General features: G+C 39.2%; 1 protein-coding gene across 4 annotated transcripts in view; it reads right to left on the reverse strand.

Moving 5' to 3' along the window:
• Nucleotides 1–24,297, reverse strand: part of LOC119646676 (lysosome membrane protein 2-like) — an 82,324-nt gene that overhangs the window by 18,016 nt on the left and 40,011 nt on the right. The window contains exon 1 of one of the 4 annotated variants that reach the window (XM_038047211.1): nt 20,327–20,966. The exons of 1 other annotated variant lie outside the window; for it this stretch is intronic. The gene's annotated coding sequence lies outside the window, so the exon portion shown is untranslated. Of the gene's footprint in view, nt 1–1,970; nt 2,109–20,322; nt 20,967–24,297 lie in introns of those variants that run through there. 2 more of the 4 variants (XM_038047209.1, XM_038047208.1) reach the window with 2 other exon arrangements.

Here is a 24,297-nt window from a genome sequence, read left to right on the forward strand (position 1 = left end):
CTGAAATGTCTGGGAATAACTTTTGCGTCCAAGCTGAGCTTTTATCCCCAAATAAAGCTTGTTAAGCAGAAAGCGGCAAGTATCAGCTTAAAATTAGCAAAGATGCTTTCAAATATAGGAAACACAGCAGACGATTATTTACTGCGGTGTGGGCGCCAACGATAAAAATCGTAGAAAATCGAAGTTAGATTCAAGCTTCATACCGGTTAAGCATGTGCTGCGCCGACCGGACAACATCTTATGTGATTGCGGAGATGATTCCAGTGGATATTTTAGTCGATGAGGCAACTTACTGCACGAAAAGCAAGAAGGGAGCCTAAGCAAGCGAAGTGAGCGAATGAGGTCATGGGCTGCATGGCACACAGCATGGGGCCAGGCGAAAAATGACCGGTGGACACGCAGACTTATTCCAAGCAAACTGCACGAAACCACGGTTAGCCCAATTACTATCTGGCTCAGTTCTTAGCCGGACACGCTAGGTACAGGAAGCACCTCTATTAGTTCGGTATCGATAAATCGCCCGATTTTGTTAGGTATGAAGGTGCAGTCGAAGATGCAGAACACGTTTTCCTCACCTGCGCAAGATTAGTAAGCTTAAGGAGAAACCTGGAAACAGAGTTGAATACTTTCTTAACGGTGGAAGATCTAGTAAGATACATGATGCAATGAAATACAGCATGAGACGCGGTAATTACAATGATGAAACTGATCCACCAACAGCTAAAAAAGCAGAAGCACAACGGAGGCATAGAAGAGAAGCTGCTGCAATTACACGATGCAAACCAATAGCAGCTCATGTAGAGGTGACAGTTAACTCTGAGCAGCCCCGCTAAGCAATACCAGAACGGCGGTCTCGCGGGAACGGTGAGGAGAAAATATAGAATGTTTTAGCTGGCAACAGTCCGGCATGCGTGTCCTACATTTTAGACACGTATTCATAATGTATTTCCCCCAGCCAAAGAAAAGCGGCCGAACCGCGAGACAACCGATTTTCATAAAGTTTTGCTGTTCACAGAAGGTTTTCTACAAAGCCTCAAGAGACCTCGCACTAAAAGCAGAAAAAAGGCTGGAGTAATGGGAGATACAATGTTTAAATTTCTGCAGAAAGAAGTACTTCCAGATGAAATTGGATCACTACGATCTTTAAATTTTAGCTTCGATAACAGGAAACTTCAAATAATTAATATGATGGTATAGCGAAGGATAATAGAGAATATTCTCATTATTAAGTACGAGTATTTCCACTATTCTATTTGATTTTTAAAAATTGGCAAATAATATTGCTCAGATTTGTATTTACGCAAGTAATTGACTTACACATTTTAGATACTGTAACAGATTTTTAGCCTGCATGTCTGCAAATGTGTCTTACGTTGATTGTTCATGTCTGGTAGATGATTATGCAACTTTAAAACCAGGCAGTCAACTATTGTAATATCATCCAAAATTACAAGCGTTTACCAACTAACAAAATGCAGTTAATTAAATTATATTGTACGTTTCAACCTTTACGATTAATTAGCGAGGTTAACAAAACTCGCCATGAAAAGAAACCAGTGGTAATTCCAGCAAGAACAATGATAACCCCGAATAATACATCGAAGTGAAATTTACATTCGATATTTTTAAAGTGAAAAAATTTACCTATTCTACTTCGATTACTGGATACAAGTTTCTGTTTTGGGGAAAAGCTGATTTTCAGAATAACCCTCCATTAGAATGAGCATATTAAGAAAGTAAATTATGATAGTCCACATCTCACGAATTTTCTTTCAATTATCATATTATCATTTTCACTGAACTTTTCAATATCAATCTGCAAATTCTGCATTTTATGGAGTCAAGATTATTACCACTTTAGAAAAGTTTAGTAAACAAATCACATACATACATACACCCAGGATAATTATTGTAACCGTTAACAAACTAGCGAAAAAGTAGAAATGTTTGGAATGCCAAAGTTACCTTACCGAATACGTGATCTATTAGTTGAATGGGAGCTGGTCTTCTCGAAGAGGCAGCAAAAAACTAGGCGCGATTGAGCACTCTTTACACACTGATCAGTTGCAGATTTCAAACTCGAAAACTTCCTAGCAACTCGCAGGCTACCGCACTCCTGTGTCCGCAGCAGTCTACCAGCGGCTACCCGATCTAATATGGTTGGATCAATCAGGGGGTGAACATCAGTTCAGTTGCAGTTGCTGATTAAGATTATTCTGAAAATATCAGCGCCTTTCCTAGATTAATGCCGGGACGGCCACTAAAAAATTCTAGTGGCGCGACAGAGTAGTTTCGAGGTTACAGGTCGCTGGAGCACAAGTGCAGAGCCTTATCAGAGCAGCACGATAGATGCCAGCCCTTTTCTTGGGAAGGAGCCACAGAGAGATTTCGCCGCGCTCATAATCTCCTGATATGTATGTACACATATGTGAGTGCGCGGGAGGCTTATCATAATACATTTTTTTCAATTACTGCATTGATATGTGGTGCATGTAGCATGAATGATTTTTTGAAATTTGGAGGAATTCCGTTGTGAAATTCTATGTTCACATATTGTGTTTCTATCTTAAATTATCACGAGTGCATCATTTTGTAGAGGTCACCAACTGTGGGAAGAAAATCAAGCGAGCGAAAGGGCTAACGTTGCAATAAAATTCTGATCGGTTTTGAATGAAACACTGATAACGCGCATTACTATCAGTCACAGCGTATGTATGTAGGCTTTTTGTAAAAATCTGGTTAGTTTGGAAGTAATTTTTTATTGTAGTGATCTGGAACGCGTTAATTTCGGAATCTCCCATGGAAGGAAGGAATAACTTATTTCAGATAAAATTACTACACTATTACCAAGCAACTTTTTATTCCATGCTATCTCTGATCTGTTTTAACATATATATATGTGTTCTTGAAGCCCAATGAAATTACTGACGTTTTCCCTTGATCTGCTGTTCCATTTCTTGGATACTTCTAATCGAATTCAAAATAACTCAAATAACAAATGGAAATTATTGAAATGTTTCATTAAATATTATAGCTCACGACAGATTAGTTGCTTCCGTTTTTGTAAAATGTGAATATTTCGTCAACACTGTTATTATGTATATATGTATGCAAAGACTCCATTATATTGGTGTGGAATCTTTCCGACGTTGGTATCCCTGCGAAATGGATTGGGATTTTATAATCTCAATAAAAAATGGAGCGTTCTGAACTATCTCATATAACCATCTCAGGGTATTATGAAAACTCGTTAATTAGGCATATAACGAATCCAACTCCAGGCAAATTGGAGTGCAACTTAAAAGAAGAGAACACCGGATCATGCTTCTCTCCACCGAATGTCATTGACTGGAAGCTATTAAAGGAAAATTATGGTTTTTACAATGTGTGTGAGTGTTATGACGCGAAAATATCACCTACGGATTGACATTAGTCCATTGCCAGGACAAAGATAACAATGTGATCGAAACAAGGTGTTGTCAAGTACAAGAATACAACAATATATTAATAGGTTGATAAAAAGTTTTTTTTTTTCTTGGCACTCCGATGTGGTTGGTGGTACATTCCCCCGTAGATCACATAAACGGAATCATGTAATTCTTAGGGAATTATGTTATGTTGTAACGAATTCAATAGGTAACTATGTTGAACAATTAGCCATTACTTAGACTGCGATTACGACTAATCTGTTGCCTGTTGAAAACAGAGCCGCCTCTGGAGATGAGAGTTTGATTATTTTATATACCAACTTTAAAGATGATTATCGGATTGACAATGACATTTCTGAGTATGTTAAACCGAAATTGTGAGGAGAAACCAGATCGGATAACAAGAAAACCGCAGCTAAAGAACCGAGAATAAGATTCGTTTGAAAGAATAACACGAGCTGAAAATGGTACAAAATAAACGAAAATTTTTAAATAAAATCCGGAAACTTGGACTTAAACCTGCATCAAACGAATGTGCAAGTAAAATAAATTAATCAATCGAAGAGTTTCTATTGACTAATAAAAATGTTTTTATGATAAATCTTTAGAAATGGGATGTGGAACCCAATTTTGTATGTTGCGGCTTCCGGTTCCGTCCAGACTAGAACCAAATCATCAGAGGAAGCCTTAACTGGGAGCAGCGTGGCTGAAGTGGTTATAAGGTGTTATTCGTCCCATTATATACATTTAATACAGCGGGACTACGAATTATATTCAGAACTACTAGTAAGTCGGCCGAAGCAGAACTACATTTTTTATTCAAAGACTAAAGGGACCCTGAGTCCGCCATCCACTGCTGAATTGTGTAGCAAATCATGATGGAGTAATTATAGCCTCATGAGAGTAAATAGAAACAAAACAGAGGTTATCAAACGATTGATACAATCAAATGTGACCATATAGCAAATCTCTTTTTGTAAGTAGGAAAATTAAACTAAGCCAGCAAATTCTGGAGGCTTTGTATCAACGAAAACAAACAAAACCTCATTCAAACCGTTGAATAGACAGTCGGCCAATTTACAATGAGCATTTTATCTGTAAATGATTGCTGCATTTTATCTGTAAATGAAACTGTGAACTCCCATATATCCAGTTTAACTTATGATATCCAAGGAAGAGGCAAATAAAGAGATCGAAGGTACAGGTTTAAAGTGAGAGAAATGACATTTTTTCAAAACAATCAATCGCGAACGCTGTAATTAGTCACGCAGCTAAATTGTCCTGAAAGTAGGAATAAATAAGCTGCAAAACGGAAGCTCGAGGGATTACATATGAAAGGATTTTCTGAGAATGGGCCAAATAAAGTTATCATCATTTCCATTCCCGCAACCCCTTCTGTCCAACATATAATAATAATAGTAATCGTTGGCGCAACAATCCATAATGGATCAGGGCCTGGAATTGTGTTAGAACACTTCATTCGAGACCGTAACGGTACACTACAGTACACTGTAGGAGGCAATGTGATCAGCATTACGCTAGCCCGAGATTATTACCCTGATTTGACTCAGGTACTCATTCACAGCTGAGTCGACTGGTATCCGACGTCAAATCACGATACAAATTCCACTGCCACCAGTCAGATTTGAACCGCGATCTTCCGTACCACAGCCTTGTGCTCTAATCACTCAGCTATCCGGACACTTTCCAACATATAGTATGTCAAAACTAAGACTTGCTTCGACAAGTACTGAAGACTTTCCTTTGATACCCAACATGACTATATTCGCTGAAGAAACAAATTACACCCCCTTGCATGTATAAGGAACTCCCCTTAAACTCAACATAGAAATATATAATAGAAGGTGTGGACGTATACATCTCCGCATTAAGGACTTGTTAGCACTGATGAAAGGAACAAGTGGTTCCTGAAATATCGGAGTTTGGAAAATATAAATCAACACTAGCGAATAGGAAAAACAAGTTTTTATTATTTCAAAAAATTAAACCAAGGTATTTAACTGCCGGTTTTCGCTCTATAGTCCACTCGCCGATCGATATGGGACGCAGCGTCGGGATTCTCCTTCTGGTCAAGATGACTACTTTGGTTTTTTTCCAGCGCAAGGCTGAAACCGTGAGCAGTCATCCATCCGCTTACCCGTCACATCAATATGCCAAGTCTGCTTTGCGCCTGTTCAAAACTGCGTCCGGCAACAAGTGCCGCAACGTCGTCTGCATAATCGACTAGGCGCGGCTCTTAGGACATATCGAGTCTCAGCAGGCTATCGTCGAAAGCGTTCCAAAGGTCCGGCGTTTAGCTACTTCTTGTCACATATAATTTTATGTATCTTTATTGGAGAAATATGTTGTGTTTAGGATTATCTTAAAGTTACTTTTTACAATATATAAAACACGTAAATAGTCTGATAAAATTCAGTTGCAAAAAGGCTATAACTGCGGATTGGTAGATGCTCTCTCTCTGCTGTTATGTGTGGCAAAATAGTTGGCAAAGGCCTACTATCCTTTTTAATCGACCTCATGGCGAGCTTGAATATGCCACGGAGAACACCGGTGGTGGCATTTGTCAGTCGAATTAACAACATTCGAAATTTATTTCGAAATAAATAATAAATAAATAAATAAATTTCGAATGTTGCCAGCCCTGCTGCGCCAAAAGCCCTTGGATGGATCCTTGGGCTACTCCCGACGTGATTTCCATTCTCCCCTGACCCTCGAGCGTCTCATAGAGCAGGGAGCGGTGTTTCAGATAATCCCTCGATATCCGCAAGATATAGTTTGGCACATAAAATGAGTTTTCTAATGTGCCTACTTTATCTGTCCATCTTACGGAATTGAAGGCATTTCTGACATTAAGCATTATGAGGAACACTATCCATCGAGATCAGCAGCTGTGCGCCTCAGCTCGATGAATCACATCAAAAACCTTCATAATAGCATCCACTGTGACTCTCCCTGGTCTGAACCCGAACTGTCTTGTGGACAAGTCCCCGGCAGTGCGGATCGCTTCAGTGATGCTACTCCTGATGAGCTTCTCGAGGACTTTTCCGGCCGTGTCAAACCGCGGTCAATACGCAGGCAGGAGCTCCGGGTCTTCTTTACCCTTGCTGATCAGCGCGAGTCTGGCCACTTTTCAGTGACAAGGAAAAATAAAAAAAAAATTCTTCAAGAAAACGTTGAACGCCTGAAGCAGCAAGTCTGGTCATTAGCGGAACACCAGTTTGTAAACTTCCGCCGAGATGTCATCAGGACCTGACACTTTCTTGTTTTGCATAATGAGAAACGCTTCTTCGAGCTCTCTCATTGTGAAAAGGGGGCAATCCTCTCGACATTCAGGTGGCAGGCAGAGGGAGCGTTGCGTAGGTGTTCGCCGGCAAGTAGCGTCAATCACTTCGGACGCGATGTACTGGTGATAACTTGCCAAGATTTCTTCTAGGACTCGCCACTCTTCCATCGATGATGCCAGAGATTTTGACGCAAAACTGATATCAGGAATGCTTCCTTCACAGCTTGGACGCCGAAACGTTGCGTGGATTCGGTGCTTAAAACAACGAGCCCGGTTCTCGCCGTTATTTCCAGAATCCGTTTCCCTCTGGAGTCTAACTGAGGCATGCCCCATTCAAAGGCCCTGGCATTAAAATCACCGCCTACCAAGATTCATCCCTCCGTGCTCGAAACGAAGTCCTCCAAAGCATCAAGCTGGCGCTGAAAAGTTGGCACCGTCTCGTTCGGCGTCAGCTAAACGCTAGAAACCGGATCTAGACAAACCCGTTCCCCCCCAGATGGCAACAGTGCAGTTGCACTCCAGTGCATGTTAATTTGTAAAATCCGGATCATGCCATTCACACCCTAACCTTTTCCAACTCCGCCCTGAAGATTGGACACCGTCCCGAGCCCGCAATGTATGTGACGCTCTCACCAGTCGCGTCACGATCCCTGCAGAGAATGCAATTTTCGCTTTCATTGCAGGTCTTTGCTTGATGACCTACCTGGCCGCATCTCTGGTATACTGTCCTCCTGTCGAGTCCCTTGCAAGCTTCTGCTTGGTGAGGACTATCCGCATACTATCCATCCGATTTTGATTTTCCTCGCATATTGCTCGCATATTCCCCGACGACGAGTTTTTGACCTCGAGTATTTACAGAGGTGATACCTATCCGGGCATTGGTTAACTCTGGACATTCCAACAAGACTGGTTAGCACTGATGAAGGGAACAAGTGTTTTCCGAAATATCGGTATTTGCTAAATAAAAATATCAACACGAGCGAATAAGAAAAAACAAGATTTTTTTTATTTCAAAGTATTCTTACTAGTAATCTTCAGGCCCAGTTCGACGAGGACACTGCCACTCCACGTTTTCCGTAGGGAAGGCACAGGAACGGGTGTACAAACAACCCCAGTTCCCGGAGGACTGACCCGCTCGGGGCAACATGGTCTACTAACAACGGTTCAATGCACACTACTCGACCAGGGTCTCGAAGGGGCTGCCTCCTGAAACACTTTACAACTACCACCTTGGAAAAGCTAGGCTCACATCTCTGTCGACGTCGATAGAGAGCTGTCGACAGCTCCGGAGACTCCAACTGTGTCCCGACGTGTACCGGTCATTCGCGGTTCGCTCTTCACTGAGAAGCTTTACAGAGGCCTAGGACGCAGGTATACTGCCAGCTAGGGTGTCAGAACTACTTATTCTAGCACCTCGGAGAAGTCATCCTCCGTATCGTAAGCAACCCGTTAAAGGTCGCTGACAACCCCTGAGGGAGCAACGCCTATTACTGTATACTGATGTGTACATATATATACGCACGTACCACATACCTATCTAAATTGATAACACACATCTGAATATTTCCGCTTTACTGTATACATCAAAGCATACATATGTACATATATAAGTACAAAAGTTGAATACCGTTGCTACCAACGTAAATATATATCCATCTGGATGGAATACTATCCCTGTGGTTGGTTAAGAGACTTTTAAATCACCACCTAGCGTATCAATTTTAAAAATCGAATTTATTTCACTGTGAAATTTTTATTAAAATCTTCGCAATCCCAACATTTATGCGACCTTAAAATATTCAGAGGTTATCAGCATTTTTAAGGTTTTGTGTGAAACAAAATTTTTTAATATTATAATGTTCGTATATCTGTCTGTCTGTCAGTCACACCTGATTTATTAAGAAACAGCTGGACCGATTATCACGAAATTTAGTGAGAAATAGAGGTGCAAACATTTTTTTTACAGAATATGATCATGCTGGGTGTCAAATGAAAGGGGCCAATTAGTACTTTTCAAAACAGGTCCCATATTTGATATCGGGTAAAACGTAGGGGAGTTAGGGCTTAAAATATGACCTCTGAAAGGTGGAGCAGGTCTCGTTCACAGAACCTGTAATAATAATAATAATAATTCAACTGGATCAGGTGTTAGAGCACTTCATCCAAGGTACACTACAGTACACTGTAGAAGGCAATGTGGTCAGTATTGCGCTCGCCCGAGATTATTACCCCGATTTAACTCAGGTACCCATTCACAGCTGAGTCGACTGGTATCCGACGTCAAATCACGATACAAATTCCACTGTCACCAATGAGATTTGAACCGCGAACTTCCGTATGACAGCCTTGTACTCTAACCACTCAGCTATCCGGACACCTATGCAACCGAAAAAATCTGAAAAAAAATTGCAGTAGTGTTTCTAAACGAAATCTGGGCTTCAAAATACATCCCGTTCCAATATCTGCACAAGTAAACTTAATAATTGTATATTAAATTATTTTAGAAGTACCAGTGGTAGTGCTACAAGGGACAACATAAGGCATACCTTTGGGAAGTTTGAAAGAAATGCAACTATTACTAACAAAGTTATATAGGGTGAAACTTTACAAATTATCATACATATCAATTCCTTCCATTTTAGTTTTTCAATCATTTAGACAACATGTAGTGACCGCGGCTGCGCGACGGGAGCGGAATTTCATTCGGCTCTTTTTTAATTAATTTGTTTAAACAATGCATTTAATAGTGTGCAATTGCCTTAATGTTCGCCGCAGATTGCACATTATTCAATACATTCGAGCGAATTGATCTTGACAGGAGGCGAATGATTTGCCGCATCTGCAGGCGCATGCGCATGTTTCCGCAACATTGCCGAGTGAGAAAGGCTATGTAGCGGGCACAGTTAGATACTAGACAGCTACCATACTCCCCCTTGCCCCTCAAGGGGGGAAATCAGTGCGAGTACACACGATTTCAAATTGTTTTGGCCTTGAGCATGAGCGAGATGTAACGAAAATTCGATCAGCTGTCTTTGACATACCGCCCGGACTTGCCAATGTATTGGTGAGATTGGCAGGTTTTTGCTTATGCATAAGTGAATACGTGAAACAACTTTTTGCTATATGGGTGAGCACGCCGTAGTACCAGAATAGCAAAAGCTCATCGATCACTCTCTTAGCAATACGATTTGACGAAGATTATGCCTTTTCCTTGTTTAGCGTTTCTGATGTGTACAGATAAGCTTCTGCAAGCACATTCGCAAAAAAAATAGGTACCAGAAGCATCAATCCGAGCTCGGAGTGACATCTGAGTAAGTTGTTCGTTTATTTTCTTTCCTTATTCTTCTTCTTTTTTATGATTTTTATTTTATTTTATTCTTTTCTTGTAAGTTTTACCTTTTAGTTATCTTTATTTTCATTTCTTTTTTTTGTAATAATTTTTGTTTTAACATGTATTGAATGCTTGAATAATGATGACTGAATAATCTGAACGTAGTTTGAGGACTTCCTCCTCTTCGTTCCTCCTTACTCCCGCAGAATTGCTATTGAAGGGACATCCTCTAAATGAATAACTGGCCGGAGGATGTCGAGGAAGGGTGGGAACCTCAGAGGCCGCGCCTCATATAAGATCTGAGGCGGAAGAGACAGCCGTTGAGACGGTGATCCGTCGTGGATCTTCCCCTCCTTGATCGCGGCACTCGGGTCCGGAGACTTACGGCTCCACGCGCGCGGTCGAGCCGGTTTTTTTTTTCTTTTCTTCTTTCTAATTTCCAACATTAGCTCGCGTTCTGGTTTTCATTCGATAGGCCGTCGCGAAATCCTACTTAGAGTCGAATTTAAAATCCGGTGCGGACCCACGCATCGGAAAAAGGCACGTTGTTTTGAATAATGAAGCGTGAAGGATCAAAGCGCTCAAAGGACCCCCCCACATTCTCGAGCCTGGCTAGCACAGAGGCGTGCAAGAACGTGTCGACCGAGCACTTTTGATGGAGCTTCAATCTTTGTGGGCGGACCTTCACGGTCAATTTAGCCAAATTGTTTAGATTTTTGGGATAGCTCTGCCCTCTAGGTCGTTATCGGCCACTAAGGACGATCGACCTGATCTCCTATCTCCACTCATATCATTACAAACAATATCAATTACTCGACATGGACATGTGTATATGGTAATTTAGCATTCGGGTATTGTATAATTCAGGTAGACACATACACATGTTTGTACATTACACCAATGGTATTCAATATCTTTTGCTGTACAAACTATATGTAGAAAGTTTTCCACATCAGAAAAACACAAAACCTTTATACCTGAAGCACCGGCTTCCGATATTCCGACCTGTTTAAGATTTCGTGTTAAAAAAAAAAAATTGTAGAATCAATTCAATGTGTGTCTATCCGGCTGTCTGTGTGTTACACCCGATTCATTCGCAAACGTCTGGAGCTACAATAGCTTCAGCGAAATTTCGTGAGAGCATATGGTCTGTAAACCCCTTTGAATCCGGGAGTGGCACCAATTTACTTTGTCTTCTTCTTCTTCTTATATACAAAAGAGGAATTTAATATGGGATATAAGATGAAAGAGCTCAATTAGTACCTTACTTCTTAAATTGGGTAAAGTATAGGGGAGTAAGGGCTCAAAATGTGCGCCCCGAAAAGTTCAACTGGATTCGTTCCAACCAAACAATCTGAAAAATATCATGATTATGTAGCCGTACGATAACTAGGCCTCAAAATACATCTTATTCCGATATCTGTTTACATAAAGTTAATAATAGCATAGAATTTCTGCGAATGTTATACGATTGAGAGTAGCGGTACAGTGCGTTTCCCACTTCTGTAGCTACTTATTCTTGTGGATGGGAACACGACCATGGAAAAGCTTCCGATCACCTGAAAACCGTTTTATGATACAATATGACGAGTAGCCAAACCGCTGTTATATTTGAATTTCGACGATTGCTAAGTTGCACTTCCCGCACTTTGATCATTTGCTTTGGCTACGACTGGTAGAACTCTCAAACTTTTACGTTGACGGAACCAACTCAATTTTTCGGAAGTCATCTAAGTCTCGTGACATCCTTCTAGGATATGACCGGCAGCTTCACCAGGGCTAGAAATACAGCCACTGTCGGTTTTTCAGTAAAAAAACTATTTTACTTTACTTTCCTGCTTTTCGCCCAATATCAAAAGCATCATTATCGAAAAGTACTAATTGAGTCGTTTCCCTATATTCCATAAAAAAATTTTACACCTCCTCTTTCGCATGTATGGATTAGTTTGATTAGCTGTGGGAGCGTGTGCTGGTCAATGTCAATATATCTACTTGAGCAACGCTTCAAAGAATAAAGTCATCAAGCGGATATAGGCGGACAGACTCATCTTGTTTAGTTTGAATATCAAATATATGAAAGTATAATATATTAACATAGATGATTATAAATCTTAAGTTAATTTATTGTTTTTATTTATTTTATTGTTTATTTTTTTGTTTATTTTTTTTTTATTGTTTACCTAATCGGACTTTAATCTTTAAAATTGGATTATCTAGAAACCACTACCATATTTAGCCTGCATCCTCTTCCTATAAGTTAGACACCATTTCAAATAATCCTTGCAGAAGACTAATCTAATGTAGTTTTTTGGATGCATCTATAATCCATTAAAAATATAAAGTGTTATCAGTATAAGATACAAATATTGCAATATAGGCATATAGAATATACAGCGGCTTTGATAGCAGTTTTTATGGTTAATTTCATTATCATTCCACCTAAATACTGACGCGAAATAGTCTAAAAGCTAAAGTGAATTCGCGTAGTGATTGGAGGCGTACGAAATTGTCGGCTTACTGGCACATTTTGCAATTGCTTAATTAATCTGTGCACCCATGAACTTCATTCCTCCAGTAATTCACTATGCATAAAAAATTATGAATACCTGGGCCTTTAAGTATGATTGCAAAATTCAAGGTCAAACCGCGATGCATCTTAAATCAGATTTTTAATATATCGTCTTTTTATTGGTTTCATGATTATCTGGTTTGAATAATTAGTAGACGAGGTCAAGGGCCTTGCGTAGGATATACTTCTTTTATTCCTGAATAGGATATAAACAGTTTTTTCTTCACTTCTTCTTCTTTTTTCGCTAGGAAATATAGAATTCACTTTTTTCCGCAATGTAGGTCCTTTAAAATTTTGAAGCGGCAAAGCAATTCAGAAATTATCAGCGGAAATAGAAAATAACTGGCTATGTCTATTCATGTGAAGAATATTCGCGTGATAGCAATTTAATTTCAAATAAAAGTCACCTTCATCTGAAAAGCATGTAATGAGAGTTTCGCACGTTTGAGGTATCATGTATTTCCATTAGCAGAGTCGAAAACATGCATATATGTATGTATGTACCATATAATCACCCAAATTCACCAACCATTTATGGGTTCGCCGGCGAATGTTAGTTAGCGACAGTTACATATCATTACAAATCCTATTATAAATTATACATTTAATGGGCGATTTAGTGAAGTTGAAGTACGTCCGCAAGTGCATCACATTGAAGGTCGTACGAAGAATGTGCATTTTATATTTTAATACATTCCATTAAAATTAGCTCTCAATGTTTTAAAATTGCTTGAGATACATAAAGATGATCATTAAAATGTTTTAATCAATTTAAAAGAATAATTTCTGTTTCTTTTTCGGTTAAAAACCCCATTCCCTTCAGAGGAGAAATAACTCGGTTGCGGTCAAGTAAGTAAATTTTTTTCGGACCAAGGCGTAACTGAAAGTAGAGCTGGATATTGCAGAAATTCCTAAAGTGCATATATCTGAATTTGGACCTAACAAAACATGCAGTACTACCGTACTAAGCTCAGGCAATGCGTGCTTTCCAATAGTCAACGAAACTACTCCTATTGTTGGAACCAAGCAGTTTTCTGACCAACATGAACACTTCAAACAAAGTTATTCATGAAAAAATATACGAAAAAAAACAATTGTGTTGGTTTTGACCAGTGTTGGGCATATTTTTTTACGTAAATACGAATAAATTCGTACAACGATTTTCTATAAATATGAATACGAATATATTCGTATTCTAAAAAGTGAATATTTTGGTATTTACAAAAGTGAGTACGAATACGGCTGTATTCCCACGTCCGAAAGTGAATACAAATACGAATTCTGTTGGATTAATATTATATTTCCAAGTCCAAATACGGATTTTTTCTGTATTGGACAAATATTAGCGCTTTAATGATCTGGTCATGTTGTACGTTAGTATGGTGGAGTCGGACTTGATATCCAATAAGCAAATTATAACGCGTTGCGGGTGTAGACAAAAAAGTATAACACATAAACTCCAAAGGTATTCTCAAGCCTGAAGAATTGCAAAACAAAGACATTCTTCTTCTTCTGTGATTGTGTCAATTAAATGTCTGTGCCTGTATCAGACATCAGACAGTCAAATGTCTGTATCAGACAAATGTCTTTTTCAGATATTCTGTATGAGATAAATGTCTGTGCCAGCATCGGACATCAGACAGTCTTTACCAGACAACAAGCAGAGATGGCTGCGTGCGTATACATAATTGCCACTTGTGAAATACACATAGAAATATTTAAGCTTCTAAATTGAGAATAGTTCCTAACAGTACACACATATTTGTGCGCATCTCAAACCATTTCGGCTTGCAGCTGACACGCTTGTAGATATGTACATATGTGTACGAATTGCAAAACAACCCGTCACGGCATGCGCACAGATGATCCGAAATGGAGTGAAATGGAAAGCGATTCCAAAGTTATGTCCCATATTATCGCCTCTGCTGATACCAAATTTTGTGTTACTAGGACAAGCATAAGGGGGGTTTTCGGATAAATTTTCAAACTATGGTAATATAGTATTATTAACTTTATTTGTGGAGATATCGGAACGGGATATATTTTGAGGCTTAGATTTTGTAGATTTTTTCATTTAGATAGGCTCTGAGAGCGACACCTGTTTCACTTTTTGGGAAACACATTTTGATCTCTCAATCCCCTATGTTACACCCAATGTCAGAAATAAATAAAAGTACTAATCGAACCCTTTCATTTCATACGCCACATGACCATATTCTGTGTGCACTCCTCTTTAGCATGTATTCTTCTGCCAAGGAGTAGCAGGTGCTTTATGGCCTCCTTTAGCATCGCTAGCTAAATCCCATCCATTCCAGGTATTTTCAAATGGTCAAAGGGTAGTATAGCAGTTCTTGTGTTTAAGGTTTTGTGTTTCTGTCTGACCGTCTGTGTGTCTGTCCGTCTGTCAGACCCGATTTATTGAGAAACTACTGCTCCGATTGTTATGAAATTTGGTGAGAACATGTGGTCTGTATGTCCTTTTACATGCAGCAAGTTGCGCCATTTTGTGTTGAGTTTCAAGGGGGACCAAATTTCATAACAATCGGTTCAGTAGTTCGTAAGTAAATTGGTGGTATTCACGAAAAGTTGGACATGGAAGGGTCTTTGCTTTCCATTGATGAAGAGTACAGTCCTTCGCTTCTCCGAAGATGTGAAATATCTTGGAATTGTTTTAGAGAAAAAACTTTTTTCGAACAAATATGCAGAAGTGGAAATGAAACGAGCTCTCGTATCCTATTTGCTGTGCAGACGGACCCTTGCCTCATGGGTGTCAAGTTGTAATGTAGTAGTAGTAATACTATCACCATGTCGATGTTCGCTCATGCATTTGTAATGTGGTGGGTTCAGGTGAAATAATTAATTGTAGACTAGCGTCCCTGCAAAAAACTGTGTGTCCGGGTATTATCGGTGCCATGATTACGGCAGTCGACAGACCGCTATATGCACTACTCAATTTGCAGCCCTTGAATTTATTTATTCAGGGAACTGCAATGAGAGCAGCTCATAAACTAACTCAATTAGATCTATGTAATGCAGAGCATTGGAAGAGTTGTTAGGAGAACTGAATCTGGTTTACGCAATTCCGTCTTATTCTCGAATCGCCATACACCTCTTTGGTAGAAGATATAGAATCAACCTGAAACTGAGGCGAACAAGAACAATACGTGGTGGGATATAGGGAAGTCTTTTACAGCGATGTGTCAAAAATAAAACAGGTTTCTGAAACACCAGTTTGACTCTCGATCAAAAGTAAGAAGTAGGCTTCTCCTTTCGGACAATATACAATAGCCTATCAAATGAAGGTGTCTGGATAGTTGCATAGTTAGAACAGAAGGCTGTCGTACGGAAGATCGCGGTTCGAATCTCATTGGTGGCAGTGGGATTTGCATCGTGATTTGACGTCGGATACCAGTCGGCTCAGCTGTGAATGAGTACCTGAGTCAAATCGGGGTAATAATCTCGGGCGAGCGCAATTCTGACCACGGTATCCTGTACCGTTACGGTCTTGAATGAAGTGCTCTAATACACGATTATCAAATGAAGGTGTATGCGCTCCTAAGGGGATAATCTAGGTATTTGTCGAGCGGTTGAAGGGCAGGCGCATCTCAATCTGTTGTGATTGTCAAGCTGCATTGAGGACCTTGGACAATCCTTTAATCACTCCAAAAATAATTCAGAAATATAAAACCAATTAAACTATATTTCTAGCTTCAATACAGTAGAACTATTATTGGTACCTGGTTACTATGCTGGAATGGAATGGAGTCAAGGATGCTTTAGCAAAACAGCATTCAATCTCCTCCATGTCCGGACCGTAAGCAGCAATTGAAGTGTTATTGGCTAATGCTACTTCCGAGCACTGGGGTTTTAACAAATTCCTGGTCTCTATAGTGACTACAAGTTCCATGTACTAATTGAGCAATATTTCATTCACAAATATCAAGTTCCTGAATACTGACTTTTAAAGGTCACCATTTTTAATAATAGGGATTTATCAGTTATTCAATTACCTCGAATTCATTTGCCACTTGGCTCCCTTCTTTTGCCTCTGTGAATTTTGCTGGGGTAACATTAAGGACTCTTTCAAATAAATGACATTACCAGAACCAAATCAATATTAATGAATAGAATACATGACATTGTTCATTGACTAGCCCCAATTCAACTTTGCAATCCTTTCAAGTTTTCCGGACGGCCGGCCTTGTACTAAAGCGTGGAATTTATATAAAAAATTGTTTATAATTGCTTTTTAAATAATATGAGATTACGCCTTTAAGAACAACCAGCTTATCAGTGAAACTTTTATTTGTATTATTTAATTTAATCTATAGCGACAATGATATTTACAAACATGGAGCCATAAAGGTGAAGCGGCTGAAACCCAAACATTCATTTGTACAACAAACAATAAAAGCAGCATACATAAAACAACCTTTCACATCACTGGCTTAGTTTAAATTTTGTAAAAATATAAAATTATCAAAATAGACGGGTGGTCAGTGTGCTCAGTTGTTTTTCAAGCGAAGGATGAATATAATAACCTATTGACCGCATTTGAGGTTCCCAACACATAGAAAGCGATTATGAATTCCAACGGTCAAAAGTGTGTGCACATATGCAATATAAGCGCTTTACGAGCCTGACTGACTTTTCTTTCCTTGCAAAGACACTGATATCACAAGTTATGGCTAATATAATATTAATACCTCATCCCCGATGTCTTAGATTTGCATAAAATTCATCAGACATGGTATCCCAGATGTGTAAAAAGTCTGTTTTTGTGAATGTGCACGCATAATCTTTAATGGGATGTTCCAAAAATCAAAAAATTAGCTAGGAAACAAGTCGAGAAACCGGAAACTGATTCCTATTTATTACTAAGTTTAGCCTATTAGATATTTGACCTACGATTTTCAAAATTCATTTACTAATTCAACGCCATTGTGCACCCTTGTAAACGGCAGAATAACCGGTGTCTAGTATAGACCTACCTTAGTAAGAAACTCCGGATATTCTAGTTTTGCAGGCAAAGTATGGAAATTCCATATCCGTTGTAACTGTATCGCGTGTTGCCCTATGCCGTCAGTGCATCTAAGAGAGGGCCTGATTGTCCTTTCTATTATAGATATTTTCCTTATGGACTTCCCGTGCTGGTTCATCTTCATGCAAGCGAATTAAATGACCCGCCCAGTGCAACCTATTAAGCCGGATTTTATCCACGGACGGTAGTGGTAAGATTTATATATTTGTGTATTTCTTTTATAAAAACATCTTGCCGTCTAGGGCGTAATATACATGCCTATATTATATCAGAATATCTACTTTGTTACTGGCATTCCAAGTCTTAGAATTTGCAGTGAAGCAACAACATATGTCAACTATTATACATCAGTAATAGTACGATTTACACCGAACTAGCCAGACAGACAGTAAACCGATTTTAATAAAGTTTTGTTTTACACAAAACCTTAAAAAGAATAATTTCTTCGCTGTTATTACAGGCTTAATAAATAATGTAAACAATGATATGTTCGGATTTAACAATTTTCTAAGGTCCCCTTATTTATACCAAATAAAAACCTCTTCAAACTATATTTCCATTTTATCCACTGCGACGGGTTAAAAAACAACATTGTAACGCAAGATGTTTCCCAAGGTTCCACATTGGGGGTCCTGCTGCGTAACCTCATGTCAAATGGAGTTTTTGGCCCTTGTGGGCCAGAAAAAGCATCGTTAACTGCAGACGGATAACATGGAGGTGAAACTATCCGTCATCATCTTCATCATCAACGGCGTAACAACCGGTATCCGCAACTCCAGACATTCCGGTTTTGCGCCGAGGTCCACCAATTCGATATCCCTAAACTTTCCGTGCCATCAAATTATAGTTTCATGTTGGTTAAAATAGCGCCGGCGGGCAAAAGAACGGGGGCGGGCATCATTATCAATCGCAAGGAAAATAATACTCTTAACATCGGGTTTGCTGATCACTAGATCGGCGCAAAATCGATCATTAAATATCTAGGGGTAATGGCAGGTTCCAATGTGAGTTTCAGAGGCACTTCCACTATACACGGGTGAAGTCAGCAAATGTTTATTTTCTCTCTCTAGCGAAGATGATGTCTAATATCGGAGGGCCGAGATTCTCCTAGATGCAGCGCGTACAGGACAGCATCAGTCACAATAGACATTGTGTGTCTGACGGCTGTGAGTTTATCACTTGCTTAATGCTGTGATGCGTGATGATAATCAAACTGGAGCACAATCTCTATATGGGGGTACCCTATACTTCACAAAGGACTGAACTGGAAACAAACAAAAGAAACGCCGGGAGCTTGAACCGGAAGACGCGTCGTATCTGTACCTAGATCACAGATACGACGCGTCGCTCATGAAGAGCAGAGCCGAAGTGGCACTTGCCATCGGAATGTGGGCGACAAAGTGTGTGCAGCAGCATCCTTTTAAAATTTAACAGCAACATTATTGCCATTTGGCTTACTTTTCTAACGAAATACTATTGTATGATAATTGGACTTTCTCGTCATATTACTTGACATTTTTTACGGTACGCGTAAAATAACAAGCAGGAAAGTTCAACTCTAAAAGGTTACCGAGCGAAATACGTAAATATGTATGTCGTGACAACAATAAATTGTTATTTATATTGTTTTTTATATAATGTATATGCTTTAAGCACGATTATGAGTTAAGGCGGGCAATAATATTTATGTTCAATTCATACAAACTAGCGAACTAGAATTGCGTTCTCACATGCCGAAATTAAACTACCAAAACAGATACAAAACTGTTAAAAAAACTCGTTCTAATGGGGAACAGGTGAAATAATCCCGAAAGAATGTACATATTATGGATAGTTAAATATGATTTGTCGGAGTAAAGCATTAGACTATTATATGTATGTGCCACTTATCGGGAAAACCATCCTTTTCATACTCCGTGCTTAAGATTGAATAATCAAAAAGAACCAGCATAGAAGAAGCAGTTGAAGATGAAAAGTGCAAATCACTGGTAGGAGAGCATTCGAAATTAAATAAATGAATATGGGGACAAGTTTTCCGAGAATGAAGAATGTAGCATGAAATGTGTTAAAAACATCGACTCGAAGAAGTAACTAAGGATTTCCCTCCTCATTACCATTTAAGACACTAATATTACCTTTTTCATAGCTAATTGTTAGATAATGAACAAGTGTCTCTAGGCCGGTAGCTCCCGTGCCCCTTAATCCAAATATTCGTATCCACAAGACAAAAGTTTCATTATTATCCAAAACTTCAAATGAACGATGGAATTCTATCAGATTTTACTTTATTTTTGGCCATTACGAAGAATTCTTGAGTTGATTCAAGAAGGGAAGGAGCAAAACCGCTTAGGGGATTTACTTGGGGCCAGAATGGCAAAAGTCTATTCAAATTCTTGGAAGCAAATAGTAAGTTTCGAGAAGACACACAAAGACTGGTTACTTTTTACCATTAATCATAAATCACAACCTTGTTTGAAAATGTCAGAATTGTCTTTTTATTTTAACTGACTTTAGGAAGCACCATACAATAATAGCTCATTTGGCTATAAGTCTCAAAATTGTCACTTTAGAGCAGCTTTTGAGGTTCAATAGTCGTATTATTGCCTTGAAAATGACTCCACGTAGTAGTGCGTATGCAGCGATTGTTACCTGCCTTATTTCGGTTCTTTGATGTTTTTAGCCTATCAGGAAATCACCATTAAAATATTGTTGGCAAACCGTTTCGAGAAATAATAGTTAGTAAACACTTGCTTCTAAGGCAACTTCAAATTTAAAAATTTTTGAATTCATGTTAGGAAGAGATTAACTTTCTTTATGTACCAGTCAATTTCACCAAAAGTTAACCACTTGTGTCACATTCATTGTTGATAATTGTCAATTAAGTTCTAATTTTTTATTGAGGCCCACTTTAAAAAAAAATCCGAACTTTGCACATTGAGATTTTATTGCTAAAAATATCTAAGACAATTTTGAAAAGTTACTATCACAAGATGAACTGAAATGTAAATCCGTAATTCTCCGTTGGATTATCAAATGCTTGTTAGATAATGTTTAATAATATTACGTATCGAATTAAATACTCGATTCAGAAATCAAAACATTTACGCGTCGAATGTCCAAGTACACAGCAAACACTTAGATAAGAAGACTAATGTATGTATGTTTATCGGCCGATTACCGCTCAATGAGTATTCTCACGGTGACGTTTTATCTATTCTCCAAAACTTTTGAAAGAATTTATAGAACTGCACTGAAACCAGTTGACACAGCTAGCATACCCTTCGATTTTTCAAATCGCAAACGTTATCAAATTGAGAGAAAATTAGAAAAAGAAAGCTATTTTAAAATTAACAGTTGATTTTGCGAAGTAGGAAATGATATCGGGCATTTGTTCCATACAAATAGACTTTGTTTTCTTCTAATGTATGTACGAGCATGGACGATGGTAGTGGTATGATTGTAGCAGAAGTTTCAGCAATTTTAATTCTGCAAAATATAACTCTATTTGATCTGAATGTCTTTTTCATTTACATATAATATATGTATAGAAATACATTTTCGATATAGTACATACTCACCCTCGCATTGGTTCGCTCTATTGTGGACTATAGGGCATACAAACTGTCTCGCTGTTGTTGTTATTTCTTTCCCTATTTTATTTTCTATTGATATAAGCTTGCTGCAAAATCATAGTAAAATGCTAAAATCAAAAATAATAAAAATTTGCCGTAGCCGATCCTAAGCCCGGTTGTGAAAGGAGGAGGGATGGATAGCTTCAGTCTAAATGGCTATAAGCCACCGCAGCGTCTCAGGGGGTAGGTGAGGAAAGTGCAGGAACTTCGCAGTCTTGCAGATTACTCATTGAAGAAGCTATCACCACACCTGGCAGTTAAGTATAAAATGGAAACTCAAAAATGAGAAGAAGGAGAAATTCGAGGTCCGGTACGGATAACCGGCGGGAGTCATCTGAATTGGTGACTGGGTCAGGCTCCCGTAATGGGCAGCACGGCGTCGCAACGGCTAGTCGTGAGGTTCGACATCTAGGCCGGGAGCATTATTCCGCCTGCTGCAGTTGTTTCGCTACAATTTATGGCGACCAGATCAGCAGATTCGCATAAGCAGCAGATGAAGTGGGAAAGCACGGTAAACACGTGAATTATCTTTGGCAGTCATTTGTCGACTTGCATTTGTCGAACAGATGGCTGTGTGCTGGGGAGCCCTTTGCTGAGTCGGAGGGATTCATATGTGTCATTCAGGACGGCGTGGTCGCCACCCGAACTTATAAAAAGCTCATCATGACAGAACGGGTGGAGAATGACTAGCGCAGAATGTGTGGTTGATCACAGGAACATGTCCGGTTTACCAATATGAACCTCAACCAGTACTTGATGGTTCTGCATGCATGTATTGGGATCGGCAAGTTCTAACTCATGGGTATATTCCGCACAACAATCCTGACGTACTGTTAGTTAACGAGACGGGTCGCTCCGGGTATATTCTCGATGATGCTATCCCCCGTAATAGCAACATCGAACGTACATACGTGGAGAAGAAGGTGAACTATGAGCCTGGCTCGAGAAATCAAAAAAATTTGGCGCCTTGAGCGGGTGGTTGTAGTCGCTTCTGTCACGCTGCTCCCAAGGCAGAGGTAAGGCAGCGTCTGACGATTTGCCTCTGCCTTGGTAAGAAACCGTAAAGCCGTCTTCGCCTAATATATTAAAAGCCTATCCTCAAAATTTTGAAAGATATGCTGCCTCGAAGCAGCTTGCGCCGAGCCGGCTACGGCCGGCTGAGAAGAACGTCAATTTAATGGTGACCGACATTCGAAATAATGAAGACGACCCGAATGCCCCGCTGGTGCCGACTCTTGGTGTTAACTCCTAGTGCAGGTGGCGTAAGACCGAAGCCACTAATACCATCACGTCTCATTTCATCCGATATCGAGTCGAGCATTTCTTCCACCTACAAAGATCTTTCTAGAGACTCTCCTGGCCAAGTGTTTGGATGGAAAAATCAAAAACACCAATGTATCCTTTAGTGCCACACCGTGGCTCTAAGGCATTTGGATTTTGAGAAGGAAATCGTCGTTTTAGGTGCTGCATGACTATTCATTGGCGGCTAAGCGGATCAGCACATGGCGTTTGTCGATCATATGGACAGCATCCTATTAGAGCACGGGAACCGACATCACAGTGATAGCATGAAATAGGCTCGTCGCGCTCGTAGAGCAGCACAATGGGTATTTTGAGAAAGCTGAGGGTGCCCTCTACGAACCTGGTGGAGCGGATTAACATTATATTTTAAAAATATTCTTTTTTCTTGAAATTAAACTTCAAACGCCAAAATCACATTTTAAGATTTTGGATAAAACAAAACCTTACTCAAGACAGTAAACCTAGTCTGTCGGTCTGTTCGTCCTGTCTGTCTGCTACACGATATATCTCAGAAATGATTACTCCTATTGATATGGAATTTTGGTAGAAAGGTAGGACATGTGAATGTCACTACATGCAGTATAACATAGTTACACGTTGAGTCTAACGGGGAGTCTTCATATATTCAAAAGGAAGGTGTAAATTTTTTAATCACCGAAATAATCATGTAGGGTATCAAATTAAAGGTCTCGATTAGTATTATCCGAAACATGTATTATTTTTTATATTGGTTGCAAAGGACAGGAATGTAGAGTTTCGAAAAGGGTCATTTACTTCAAGGACCCGTTTTCAGAAACTACCCAACCCAAAGTGAAGAAATATGGTGGTTCATGCACCATGCACATGCATATCGATACACTTAACAAAAGTTTTAATTGTTGAATTCTTGAAGGCGAGCACGCTCAGCACGACGAAACTCCTTCCTTTCGGATGGCGGTCTTCCTCAATCAGTCCTCAATCAGTCAATAACAGTGTATTAACATATTTATTTTAAGTATATATTCCAGAAATTGAACGGGAACCCCCTGAACTTTATCCCAGAATCAACTCACGTTTGTAGTAATATAAGCTATACCATAGAGCGTAATACTTCAGTGGAAATCGTACTATTACTAGCAGAATTCTAAGAATTCTAAGACTTTGAATGTCAGTATCGTACTAAGGTGAATGGTTTAACAGACGAAATGCATAAACAATACCAGCTAGCTAGAAATGGGACAAATGTCCACTTAAATATGCTTATATAAAAAATACACCAAACCCTTTCATACCTAAAGCACTTAGCTTCCAGTTTCCCGATTTGTTACGAATTGGCGTGCCAGTGGTACCGTAAACTTACACAGAATATAAAAGAAATCTTGGCTCAAAACCATCAAAGGCTGAAGGAGCAAGGAAGTTTCACTGAAATTAAAACAGTGTTTTTTTAACAGCACTGCAGGCAATATTCTATTGACCATATAATAGAAATCTGCACATACCATTTGAAAATACTAGGTAAGAAAGTATCCTAATGGTAGGCGTAATACTGGTACTTAAATTATAGTTTCCGCAATATAATTCACATCAAAATTTAGCATATCCTTAGAGGAATTTGAAGATTATTTTAAATTATTAGGCGGTAAATTCAAGCTTTGGGCGTATACTACAGTACAAGGCACTCATCAGGTTCATAATTTTTAAGCCATAGTAT

The sequence above is a fragment of the Hermetia illucens genome, chromosome 1 (assembly GCF_905115235.1).
Source record: "Hermetia illucens chromosome 1, iHerIll2.2.curated.20191125, whole genome shotgun sequence".
Classification (NCBI taxonomy): Eukaryota; Metazoa; Arthropoda; class Insecta; order Diptera; family Stratiomyidae; genus Hermetia; species Hermetia illucens.